Source organism: Populus alba, chromosome 19, assembly GCF_005239225.2.
Source record: "Populus alba chromosome 19, ASM523922v2, whole genome shotgun sequence".
Classification (NCBI taxonomy): domain Eukaryota; kingdom Viridiplantae; phylum Streptophyta; class Magnoliopsida; order Malpighiales; family Salicaceae; genus Populus; species Populus alba.
Window position 1 is genome coordinate 930,715 of NC_133302.1, and position 12,380 is coordinate 943,094.

A 12,380-nucleotide genomic window follows, 5' to 3' on the forward strand; every position below is an offset into this window, starting at 1 on the left:
GACTTGCTACCCAACCTCGTAAACCTAGAAGTGATTAGAGTTATAAATTGTGAGAAAATGGAGGAGATAATAGGTGGAACAAGATCAGATGAAGAAGGAGTTATGGGTGAAGAAACCAACAACAGTAGCGGCACCGAATTCAAACTCCCAAAGTTAAGATTACTGGGATTGAAGGGATTACCAGAACTGAAAAGCATTTGTAGCGCAAAACTGATTTGTGATTCTCTCCAACAAATTGAAGTAAGGAACTGCAACAGCATGGAAATCTTGGTTTCATCTTCTTGGATTTGTCTTAGAAACCTAGAAGTGATTAGATTTTCTTTTTGTGGGAAAATGAAGGAGATAATAGGTGGAATAAGATCAGATGAAGAAGGTGTTATGGGTGAAGAAAGCAGTACCAACACTGAACTCAAACTCACAAAGTTAAGATATCTGACATTGAAATATTTACCAGAACTGAAAAGCATTTGTAGTGCAAAATTGATTTGCGATTCTCTTCAATTTATTGAAGTAATAATGAATTGTGAGAAGCTAAAAAGGATGGCAATTTGTATTCCTCCCCCTTCTCTTAGAAAAATCTATGCAAGGCCAAAAGAATGGTGGGAGTCAGTAGTGGAGTGGGAGCATCCTAACACTAAAGATATCCTTCGTTCCTTTGTTAAGATGATATAAAATAAGGGTAAGCATCGTGTTATAATTCCTCTCTCTCTTAATCTCTTTGTCTGCCTTTTAATTGAATCTTAATGAATTAACCTTAATTTTAATTCCTCTTGAAAAAATCCAGAAGAATGGTGCAAGTCAGTAGCTAGTGGAGTGGGAGCTTTCTAACGCTTGCGATGTCCTTCATCCCCTTATGGAGTTCTCATTGGTAAACATTCGTGTTTGAATTCCCAACCTCTCTCTCTCAATCTACCTTTATTTTAAAATTAACCACAACCACTTAATGATTGACGAAGACTAGTGAAGCATTTAGAGAGCAACAATTCATCTAAAAGAAGGTTTTCTCAAGACCTTTTCTTATTGATTCCCTCTATCTATTTATTTTTTTGTAGGAAATTGTCACGACCCGAATCCCGGATCCATGACCGGCACATAGGCAAGGTTCCATACCTATGCGAACCCAAACTTACATACAAACTTGATTGTCTTACTACAAGAGTTAATATAATTCATAGTTTTGGAGCACTAACTTGACATAAAAGGAAGGTACAATTTACAACCAAAAGCAGGTTCGGAAGATTCAACAAAAATGACCTGCTATCAAGCTATAAGCCTGAAAACGATAAATAATAAGAGGATGAGTTCAACAACTCAGTGAGTAGATAACGTTCAATATACACACACGAGGTAATATAACAATGAGAAATATATATACAAGTATGGCTCTAGGTTCTTATAGAATATGTTTCTCAAATAGGCCATAACAAGAAGATTATATGGTAAAGCTCGTCAGAAAATCAAAATGCAATGAGCATGAGGCTCCGTACTATGGGATGATCAGTCCAAACAGGTTGGTGACTCCCCCGACCAACTAGGGTTCAGATACGATGTGCACAAAGACTAACACTACCCTGTTACCATGGGTATTCTGACTGACATACCATAGGTTCATAATCATAATCAAACAAACATATTCATATCTTAAAGCTCAACTCATGACATCAATCAAATGAGGAGCTATCAATTCAGCAGTCAATTCAAAATATATGTTGGTTCATATCAAGAATTCAGATTCAATAATTGATCATGCTTTATCATAACAAGGATAATAATCAACATATATATTATCAAGAAGCATGATCCAATTCATATTAACAAATCAAATATTTATAATATTTCTCATGCATATGGAAAATTATCCACTCACCTGACTCAAAAGCAAACAACACTCACAAGCTGAAACCGAAGGAAATCCTACTGACGTCCTGCCGACAGAATATCAGGATTATCTGAATACAAAGAAGACATATTCAAAAACGACTCGAAAGAACATTTAACCTATTTAATACACTTAACTAAGGGTGTATACCGTAACCCTGTATGTTTTTTAACTAACTAGTTAAATTTCTCAAAAACCCAAAATCTAACGGTTTTTCCCGAAATCTAATCCATAATAAAAACAACTAATAAAATTGGTAATAATTCACTAAATAACCCTTAATTATTCATCAAACTAATCTGCAAAAGCTAATATTACAGCTAGGGACTAATTTGGAATTTATTATATTTTTAGGGCCAAATTGTAACTTTTATCAAATGGAGGACCAAACTAAAATTTGTCATAAATCCATGAATATACTGAAATTCTGACCTCAATTAATCCTAAATTCTGTTCAGGATGTATCATTATGCTCCAGGGACCATTCCGGAATTTTACCAAATTTTTAGGGTTAAATTGTAATTTTTGTTAAATTGGAGGACCAAATTGAAAGTGTTAAATTCTCTTATCTATACAGTAATTATGTCCATAATTCATATTTTATTCTGTTCAGAATCTCGGAATATGCTCCAGGGACCAATTTGTAATTTTCCAAAGTTCGGGGACTAAACTGTAATTTTCGCAAATTGAGGGATCAAATTGAATTTTTGTCATCTTCAACCTCCATTCTAGAATTTTAACAGGAACCCCACTGTTCTCTTCAAAATTTCTAACACAATTTCACCATTCAAACAAAATCACAACTCAAAATCATCATCTTTCAATTCAATCTCTCAAAATCAACCAAATAATCAATTACCCACAATAATCAACCCCCATCATTCAATTTAATTCATCAGTTTAAACCAAAACACAAATTCTCAAAACCCTAACATTCATCAAAACTGAAATTAAAGCTTAATTAACATATTATACACATTAAACAACCTAAATATTACCTTTTTACTTATTTCCTCCAACTCCTTTCTATTTCCTTTCCAATTTCCCTCTTTTCTCTTCTTCTTCTTCTTTGTCCCTCTCTCTCACGGTTTACTCTCAATTTTTCAGATCACTCTTTCCTCTTTTTGTTCTTTTTTTTTTTACTTCCTATTTATATTTATTATTTTTATCTAATTACCACACTACCCCTCATTCATTTATTCCTACACTTTAAGCCTTCAAGGGCTTTATTGTATTTTCCTATCTTATTAACTTAAAACATTACAGAAATTTCTTTAACTATCTTCATTTGATTTTTAATAAGAATTTGACTGGCTTCAAAGTTTATGGCTTTTAGCTACTTGATGATCTTTAAATATTGGAGAATCATCCAACTTAATTGTAAAATTTAATTGAAGTCACAGGTCTATGAACCCAGAAAGCATTGATTACTTGGCATTTTTCATGTCTTTATCCTTGGATTTACTCGGCTGGGTGGATTGCCCCAACAGAAATGTAGCTGATTTTGATGCCCAAAAAATCTCATATTTAACATGCGGGGATTGTTCAGATCTTTCAATCTTCTATGCTGGTAATTCAACCATGCACATGGATCAAATTCAGTGGAAATAATGTTATTGGATTCATTCAAATATTGTTTTTCATGTCTAATGTTCTTCATCTTATTTGTATTTCTTCGACACCAGTTTTAGGAGGATGAATGATGATAATTTCTTAGGGAAGTTACCTGCTTCTTCAGTAAATGAACACGGGTTCAGAAACTGTGAGTATCCGACCTTAAACTCTTTATAATCCATTCTTTCTTTTTGCCTTAATTTTTTTTTTTTTTACTGATGGATACTTTTGTTGTTACTATTCATATTACAGGCACATACAAGGTTCCTCTCTTGTTTTTATGTATATATAATGTGTTTATGACAGCATGATTTTATGTTTTATGATGCTTGTAGGAGGATCAGTGACTTAACAGGAAGAGGGTCTTCCTTCCCACCTCTTACTAATATGGAATCCATAATAACATTGTGAGTTGGAGTTCTTCTAGTCTATGTCCTTTTTCTGCTAATGGTCTTGTCCTTTGATTTGTTCATGACATAGATATAAATACTTGACAAAGATTTTCTGTTTGAACCACTGGTTCAATTTTATCTTAGAATATGATTTGATTGTCTTTAAGCGTTCATTTGGAAGTAAAATTAAGAGCTATGGATTTTACTGCAGAACAAATGCCTAGTGAAGAACTGGAAAACTGATATCTTCAGTTGATCTCAGCCCAAAAAGATAAAAAACATGAGCTGCTGAGCTTCTCTTTTGACTTTTGAGAATCCTAAAGGTGCACCACATAGTTCCCTTCTATTTATTTACTTATTTTTCTCTTTTCTCCTATCAAGGACTTTTATTTTGTACAATGTAGAGATCTCAGCTTCAATATCCTCACGGGATAAAGTCCCACGTCATTTGTTGAACCGGCAAGAATAGATTTCCTGTAAGTCGATGTGGTAAATATTTGTATTTCTTTCATATATTTCTTGGAAGTAAGCTCCTGAGTAGTATGATATTTGTCATTTTTAAATTGTCAACGTGCTTGATAGGAAACAAGCTCACTTGATCTGTTCCTCAATGGCATCTGGAAAGAAACAAGAAGATGTATGTCTATTTTCACTAGATTTCTTTTTCAGCTTGAAGTTCTACTCCAACCCAAAGATTTCATGTTTCAAAAGTTTCCAGAAAAAAGAAAAAACAAATCCTAATTCAAGAACTTCATAGATGAGAGATACTTTGAAGTTTTGTCATCGGTTGTCTTTATATATCTTTCTTATAACAACTTCACTTTGGAAAGCTCAAGTCCAGTTGAATGTTCTCAAGGGAGTGTGTATAGAAGATGCAGAGAGTGTGTTTCAATGGAAATTCTCCTCAATTTTATTACTATGATTTGATGTCTAATATATATTGATTGTAGACACAAATGAAGGAATTACAGTATGCTAAATATAGAACACAAATTTGTTGGCTATAACTCTGCTACACAGATTATGGTATTCAGTGGTACTAGTTTTGGTAAGAATCTGCGTGATTGTAGGCTAGGATTCTGGTGAGTTTGCTGAAGGGTAATCTGCCTTGATAAACCCCCTCAAAATTGAGCTGTCATCAGCAAGGGCAATTTTGCCTCTGGGGAGTTCTGTTCGTTGCCGTGAAAGAGGCTTCGTTAATAAATCAGCCAGCTGGTCTTGAGTGAGTGCGCACATGCCTGTCTTGAGTGCGCACATGCCTGACTTGAAGAGTGCCCATTTGAACCAGATCGTGGACAAAGTGGAGATCAACTTGGATATGCTTCATCCTTGAATGTTGGACAAAATTGTCACATAGCAGTAATGGAGGGGAGTGGAGCTTGAAGTGTAGTTACTGAAGAAGGGAATGTATCCACATAGTTTCAGAGGCTGCAGTAGCAAGGGCCCTGTACTCAGCTTCATTTGATGATCGTGCCACTGCGTGTTGTCTCTTCGAGCTCCATGAGATGGGATTGGAGCCTACAAAGGTGATGTATACTGAAGTTGAAAAATTTCCAGCCAAGTTGGTCAATAATGGAACACACAAATCTGGAGTTGTTGCAATTGATAACAAGTCATCCACATATAGTGCTATCATAAGTATAAACAAACAGAGATGAGTCTGCTTTTGAATTAGCAAAACCAAATTGAAGTAGAGCATTTTTCAGAGCCGAATACCATGCCCGAGGGGCCTGTTTGAGAGCATAAATAGCTTTGTTGAGTTTACAGGCATGATCAGGTTTAGATAAATCTTTAAAACCCGGTGGTTGGAACATGTAAATTGTCTCACTAAGTTTCCCACGTAGGAAAGCACTGTTCACGTCCATTTGGCACAAATCCCACCCATTCATCACAGCAATTGACAAAACAATTCTAATGGTGGTTGGCTTAATGACAGGGCTGAAGGTCTCCTTGTAATCAACTCTCGGCCGTTGGTGGTAGCCTTTAGCCACAAGTCTGGCCTTAAACCTGTCAATGGTTTCGGGATGTTTGGTGACAGAATACCTTGTAGATTTGGTTCATGGAACGAGTGCTCATGTTGTGGGTTCTGGAGGTGGGATGGCGGGGAGGAGGTTCCAAACAATGAGCTGGGCTATTACCTAGGGCTGAAGGTGGGGCGGCAGTAGAGTTCTGATTGGGCAATAAAACAGGGGAAGTGGAGGCCCCGAGGGTACAGCATGGGAATCCAAATTCAATGGAAAAGATAAATCAACGGATGGAGAGAGACAAGGAGTACCTGGAGTTGCAGTGACAATGGTGATAACATCTTCCGGTGGCACTGATGGCGAAGAGAGCGTCACGGGTGGCACGGGGACAAGAGAACATCTTCCGGCAACTTTCTCTGCTTAATGTTCAATGTATCTCATCATATTCCAAAACACACTTCATTTCATCTTTAAAATATTTCACAACTAATTTTGTAAAAGTTTTAATAGAAAAAAAAAAAAAACAGTAGAAGAGAAGAGTTATAGAAGAAAGAAGCATAGTTATTAAACCCGGCCCGGCCTGTCGGGTTGACCCGGTGGCTAGACCGGTTCGAGTTTAATAAAAAACTGGCTGTGGCAACAGCCCGGCCAAACCCGGGAGACCCGGCGGGTCGACCCGCGACCCGGGCAAAGCCGGACGAGACCCGGGTTTTTTTTTTAAAAAATGTGGGATAAAAAAAAATTTGGTTTAAATATTTCAACTTAAAATGATAACATAGTATCTTTTCAATGTGAGGTTTGAAGCCCTTTCATATATATACTCTATGTTCACATTAAAAAAATTATATTTTTTCAATGTGGGATTTGAAACCCATTATTATATATACTCTATGTTTCCATGAAAAAAGTTATGTTTTTTCAATGTGGGATTTGAAACCCATTAGTATATATACTCTATATTTCCAAGGAAAAAATCATGTTTTTTCAATGTGGGATAAAAAACCTTTTGGTTTAAATACTTCAACTTAAAATGATAACATAGTATCTTTTCAATGTCGGATTTGAAGTCTTTTCATATATATACTTTATGTTCCCATGAAAAAAGTTATGTTTTTTCAATGTGGGATTTGAAACCCATTAGTATATATATTCTATGTTCCCAAGAAAAAAATCATGTTTTTTTCAATGTGGGATAAAAAACCTTTTTGGTTTAAATACTTCAACTTAAAAGAATAACATAGTATCTTTTCAATGTGGGATTTGAAGCCCTTTCATATATATACTCTATGTTTCCATGAAAAAAGTTATGTTTTTTCAATGTGGGATTTGAAACCCATTAGTATATATACTCTATGTTCCCAAGGAAAAAATCATGTTTTTTCAATGTGGGATAAAAAACCTTTTTGTTTAAATACTTCAACTTAAAAGAATAATATAGTATCTTTTCAATGTGGGATTTGAAGCCCTTTCATATATATACTCTATGTTCCCATGAAAAAAAGTTATGTTTTTTCAATGTGGGATTTGAAACCATTAGTATATATACTCTATATTCCCAATGAAAAAATCAAGTTTTTTCAATATGGGATAAAAAACCTTTTGGTTTAAATACTTCAACTTAAAATGATAACATTGTATCTTTTCAATGTGGGATTTGAAGCCCTTTCATAGATATACTCCATGTTCCCATGAAAAAGTTATGTTTTTTCAATGTGAGATTTGAAACCCATTAGTATATATACTCTATGTTCCCAAGGAAAAAATCATGTTTTTTCAATGTGGGATAAAAAACCTTTTGGTTTAAATACTTCAACTTAAAATGATAACATTGTATCTTTTCAATGTGGGATTTGAAGCCCTTTCATAGATATACTCCATGTTCCCATGAAAAAAGTTATGTTTTTTCAATGTGAGATTTGAAACCCATTAGTATATATACTCTATGTTCCCAAGGAAAAAATCATGTTTTTTCAATGTGGGATAAAAAACCCATTAGTATATATACTCTAATATTCCCAATGAAAAAATCAAGTTTTTTCAATATGGGAAAAAACCTTTTGGTTTAAATACTTCAACTTAAAATGATAACATAGTATCTTTTCAATATGGGATTAACATAATATCTTTTCAATGTGGGATTTAAAGCCATTTCATATATATACTCTATATTCTCATGAAAAAATTTATGTTTTTTTCAATGTGGGATTTGAAACCCATTAGTATATATACTTTATGTTCCCAAAGAAAAAAGTTATGTTTTTTCAATGTGGGATAAAAAACTTTTTTAATTTAAATACTTCAACTTAAAAGCTTAACATAATATCTTTTTAATGTGGGATAAAAAACTTTTTTAAAATATTATTTTAAACTTCATTATTTATAATATGTATAATCCATATTTACATGGATTTTTTTCATATGAAATATTAATTTATTTATTTATTTTTAATTATTCTGGGTTAATCCGGGTTGACCCATGAAACCCGAGACCCGGCCCCTTGGTTTTTAATGGTTTTATTTCTTAAATAAATCAAAGAATTGAAGTTAATCTCGTTTCTTTTTCGTTTATAAAAAATCGATTGGACTATATCCGTACCACAGTATTTGATCAACCAAAACAGAAGTACTGGAACTTTGAATACTGGGAAATCTGGCATTTCTTCCATTCCAAGCAAGCTAATGACCAAAGGAAAGCATCTCTCTGCAATTTCTTTTTAGCAAAATTAATTTCAGTAGACCAGATTGATCGAACTTGTATCCATGCTCTCCTGACTACTCGGAACACCTTGCTTTAATACATCGCGAGATCCAGATATTTATCACAAGCTGATGAGTCCACTTCTTTGCCAAAAGCAGAGAGTAAAAGCATAGTCAGGGTCTGTTAAACCAACTAGCTAGAATTCATGTGTTGAAATACAAAAAACTACAAGGAAAACGAGAGATCACACAGAGACTACATCTTCCAGTATCAATTCTGTTAGATTAAATGATAACAATCCCATAACGCATGTCTACATAATCAAACAAGGAAGGAGATAATTTTATCCATGCTAGCTGCAGACCCCAGTACTGAAGTATGTTATTTCTGGCCAAGTGATTTTCTTTGGAGTTTCTATCTTCATTAATTCATTAGACTCGAGGATTTAAAGCAGTGCAACGTGAACTCGTTGAATAGTTAGTGTGAATAAATAAAGTGCAGCATCACTGTCATGATAATTGCATATGTTCGATCTGATAAATGCATATTGCCTTCGCAAAAAAATGTGCAGCACACGTTTTCTTCAATTATGGATAAGAAATGATCCATCTTTTTCTTTTTCTTTTTTTCTGAGAAGAAATAATGATCCATCTTAAAGGCCTTCAGATTCCTACACATGAAGGGATGCATACATATCTCAGGAATTAACATTAATGGTGGAGGGATAACTTTTAATTGCCACTGATTTCTTGACAAAACCCACCGTACTAAGCTGTTGTTAAGCCGTTACTTATGCGCACCGTTTCAATAAATTGTAATTCTCATCACTGAGAAGGCTGTCAAGTCAGCACCTTCTCCTGCTCTGCCTATATATAGTGGCAGTTGTAACAGAATGGGCATGCAAAAAATGAATAAGAACTGCTGTGGCTTCCCTCTCTCCCCGTCTTTCTCTCGCTCCCTCTCTCTCCTTCTCTGTCTTCAACACAGATTGGAGGATTCTTAATCGGGTTGTTACCTCTAGATCGTGATCTTATACAAATGTGATGTATGAAGGAATAATATTGGTTTTTAAATGGTTTTATTTCTTAAATAATTCAAAGAATTTAAGTTAATCTCTTTTCTTTCTTGTTTGTAAAAAATCTACTTGACTGCTTTATCCTTACCAAAAGCAATATTTGAATACAAAAGATACATGTTCAAAAAAAAACTTAAAAAGAACATACAATGTGTTTAATACATTTAACTAAGGGTGTATTCCATAACCCTATATGTTTTTGAACTAAACTAGTTATTTTTCCTTAAAATCCAAAAATTAAATGGTTTTCTTGAAATTTAATTCATAAAAAAACAAATAATAAGACTTGATAATAGTTAAAAAAATAAACCTCAATTATTCATCAAACCAAAAAGCTAATATTATAGCGAGGGACCAATCTAGAATTTTAGCAGATTTTTAGGGGTCAAATTAAAGGACCAAACTGAAAATATCATAAATTCATAACTATACTCGAAGTTTGCCCATAATTCATCATCAATTCTTTCAAGAATCTCTAATTATGCTGGAATTTTTATCAAATATTTAGGGGTCAAATTGTAATTTTCTCAAATTAGAGGACCAAACTAAAAATATCATAAATTTATAATTATACTAGAATCTTGCCCATAATTCATCCTCAATACTGTCCAGAATCTCTAACTATGATCCAGGGATTATTTTATAATTTTCCAAAGTTCGAGGACTAAATTGTAATTTTCATAAATTAAAGGACCAAACTGAAATTTCATCATCTTCAACCTTAAACCCAGATTTTTTCCATAGCTTATCTACTAATTCACCAAAATCTCTAACTCAAATTCATCACTTAAATAAACCATAACTCAAAAATCATTATTTTTATATAAAATCTTTCAAAATCAACTAAATCAATTACCCATAATATTCAAATCAATTCATCAATCAACCCAAAACAAAATCTTCAAACCCTAATCTTCAACAAAAAAGTAAATCAAAGCTAAAAAAACACATTTATACACATCAAAACATAAATCTTATAATTTAAACTTAATTTGCTAACTCTCTTCATCTTCCTTTATCTTTCTCTCTTTCCTCTTCTTTTTTCTTTTTTTTCCCTTTTCTTCTCTCCTACTAGTTCTTCCTCACAAATTTCAGATCCCTCTTTCTTTTTCTTTTTCTATATATACTTAGTAAAATTTTATTCAATTATCAAAAAACCCCTTATTCATTTATATCTACTTTTAAACCTTCAAAAGCTTTGTTGTCCTTTTCCTATTCTTTTTTTATTTTCAAAACATTACACACTGGAACTTTGAATATTGGGAAATCATGCATTTCTTCCATTCCAAGCAAGCTAATGACTAAAGGAAAGCATCTTTCTGCAATTTCTATTTCGATTGAACACCATAATCTCTTGGTAGCAGGATTGATGAAAAAATAAATCATCTGTATCCATGCTCTCCCCATGACTACTTGGAACACCTTGCTATTTAATTAAGACATCAGGAGATCATCTGTAATAATTGCATATTGGACAAAGAGAGCACAAGGGATTTGCCCTATTACACAAGAAATAATTATCTAGTCCTCCTTCATGATAATCAATTAATTGCCTGTGCTCACCTTCACGAGATCAGCTGTTACTGACAGACTAAATATAAGTTAGCAGTACTGATTAAATAAAACAACAAAAAGGAAAAGGGTGAAAGACAGCTTGCTTACCTTTAAGAGATGGTTCCTTTTTTGTGCTGATATTCCCCAAGTAGCATATGTTTATCCATGCTAGCAGCTAGGGGTCTGCATTTTCAGTTCTGATTTTGGGTAAAATCAATAAAAAAAACTGAAATTATTGTTTTAAAAGTTTCTGAACCGAACTAAAAACCAGTTAGAATCGACCATGTTAGGTTAGGTTTTTTTTTTTCTTCCAAACTAGTTTAAACTTATTTGTTTTATTTTTATTTTCACAACTTTATGCTTATTTTATAAGAAATCTTAGCTTTTCAACAAGCTAAACCAGCTAAGGATACTATTTCAATTGTTATCCTGTTGTCTTCACAAAATTATTTTTTACGAGTTTGACATAAAAATCTAAGGTTACATGAGAAATAAAAAGAAAAAAAAATTAAAAGCAAAAGTAAAAGTAAAGAGAGGGATCTTTTTCGTCTTATCCCGTCAGTAAACATTACTTTCTTCTGGCCCGAAGTCCCTTAGTTGAGTGCCGCTTTGAATCTGAAGGAAGGCAGTGGTAGATACGTCATGTACCGAGTGCGTGCCTTTGATGGAAGAATTAAAAAAATTAAAATCAAAAGTGAAAAAAAGTGTGAATTTGATAGGAGAACAGAGGAGCATGGAGCAGCAGGAGCTAACAATTCCTAACAATTTTGGGATGTGAATATAGAGGAAAATCAGAGAAAATAGAGATGCAGAGAGTAAAAGAGCGCGGCTGATTGTCTTTAGAGAATACTATTTTAGATTTAGGGTTAAAAAAAAACTTATTTATACTTGTTTTTTTTAAGTGTTAAGTAATGGTCTAGCTGAACGATTTGGTTCAATCAATTTTCAACTTTAAAAACCTAAACTGAATTGAACTGGAAATTTTTTATGATTTTTTAATTACTTAATTCGTTTTTTTTTTTTTAAATTTCAGTGTTTTTTATTATTATTTTTAGTCAGTTATTCCATTTTTTCCTCATCCCTACTAGCAGCTGACCCGAGTAAGCACTGTTTATTTCTGGCCAAGTGATTTTTCTTTGGAGTTTCGATCTTCATTAATTGTTCTCATGAATCTGGGTTTTTTTTTTATTAAAAAGTACATAAC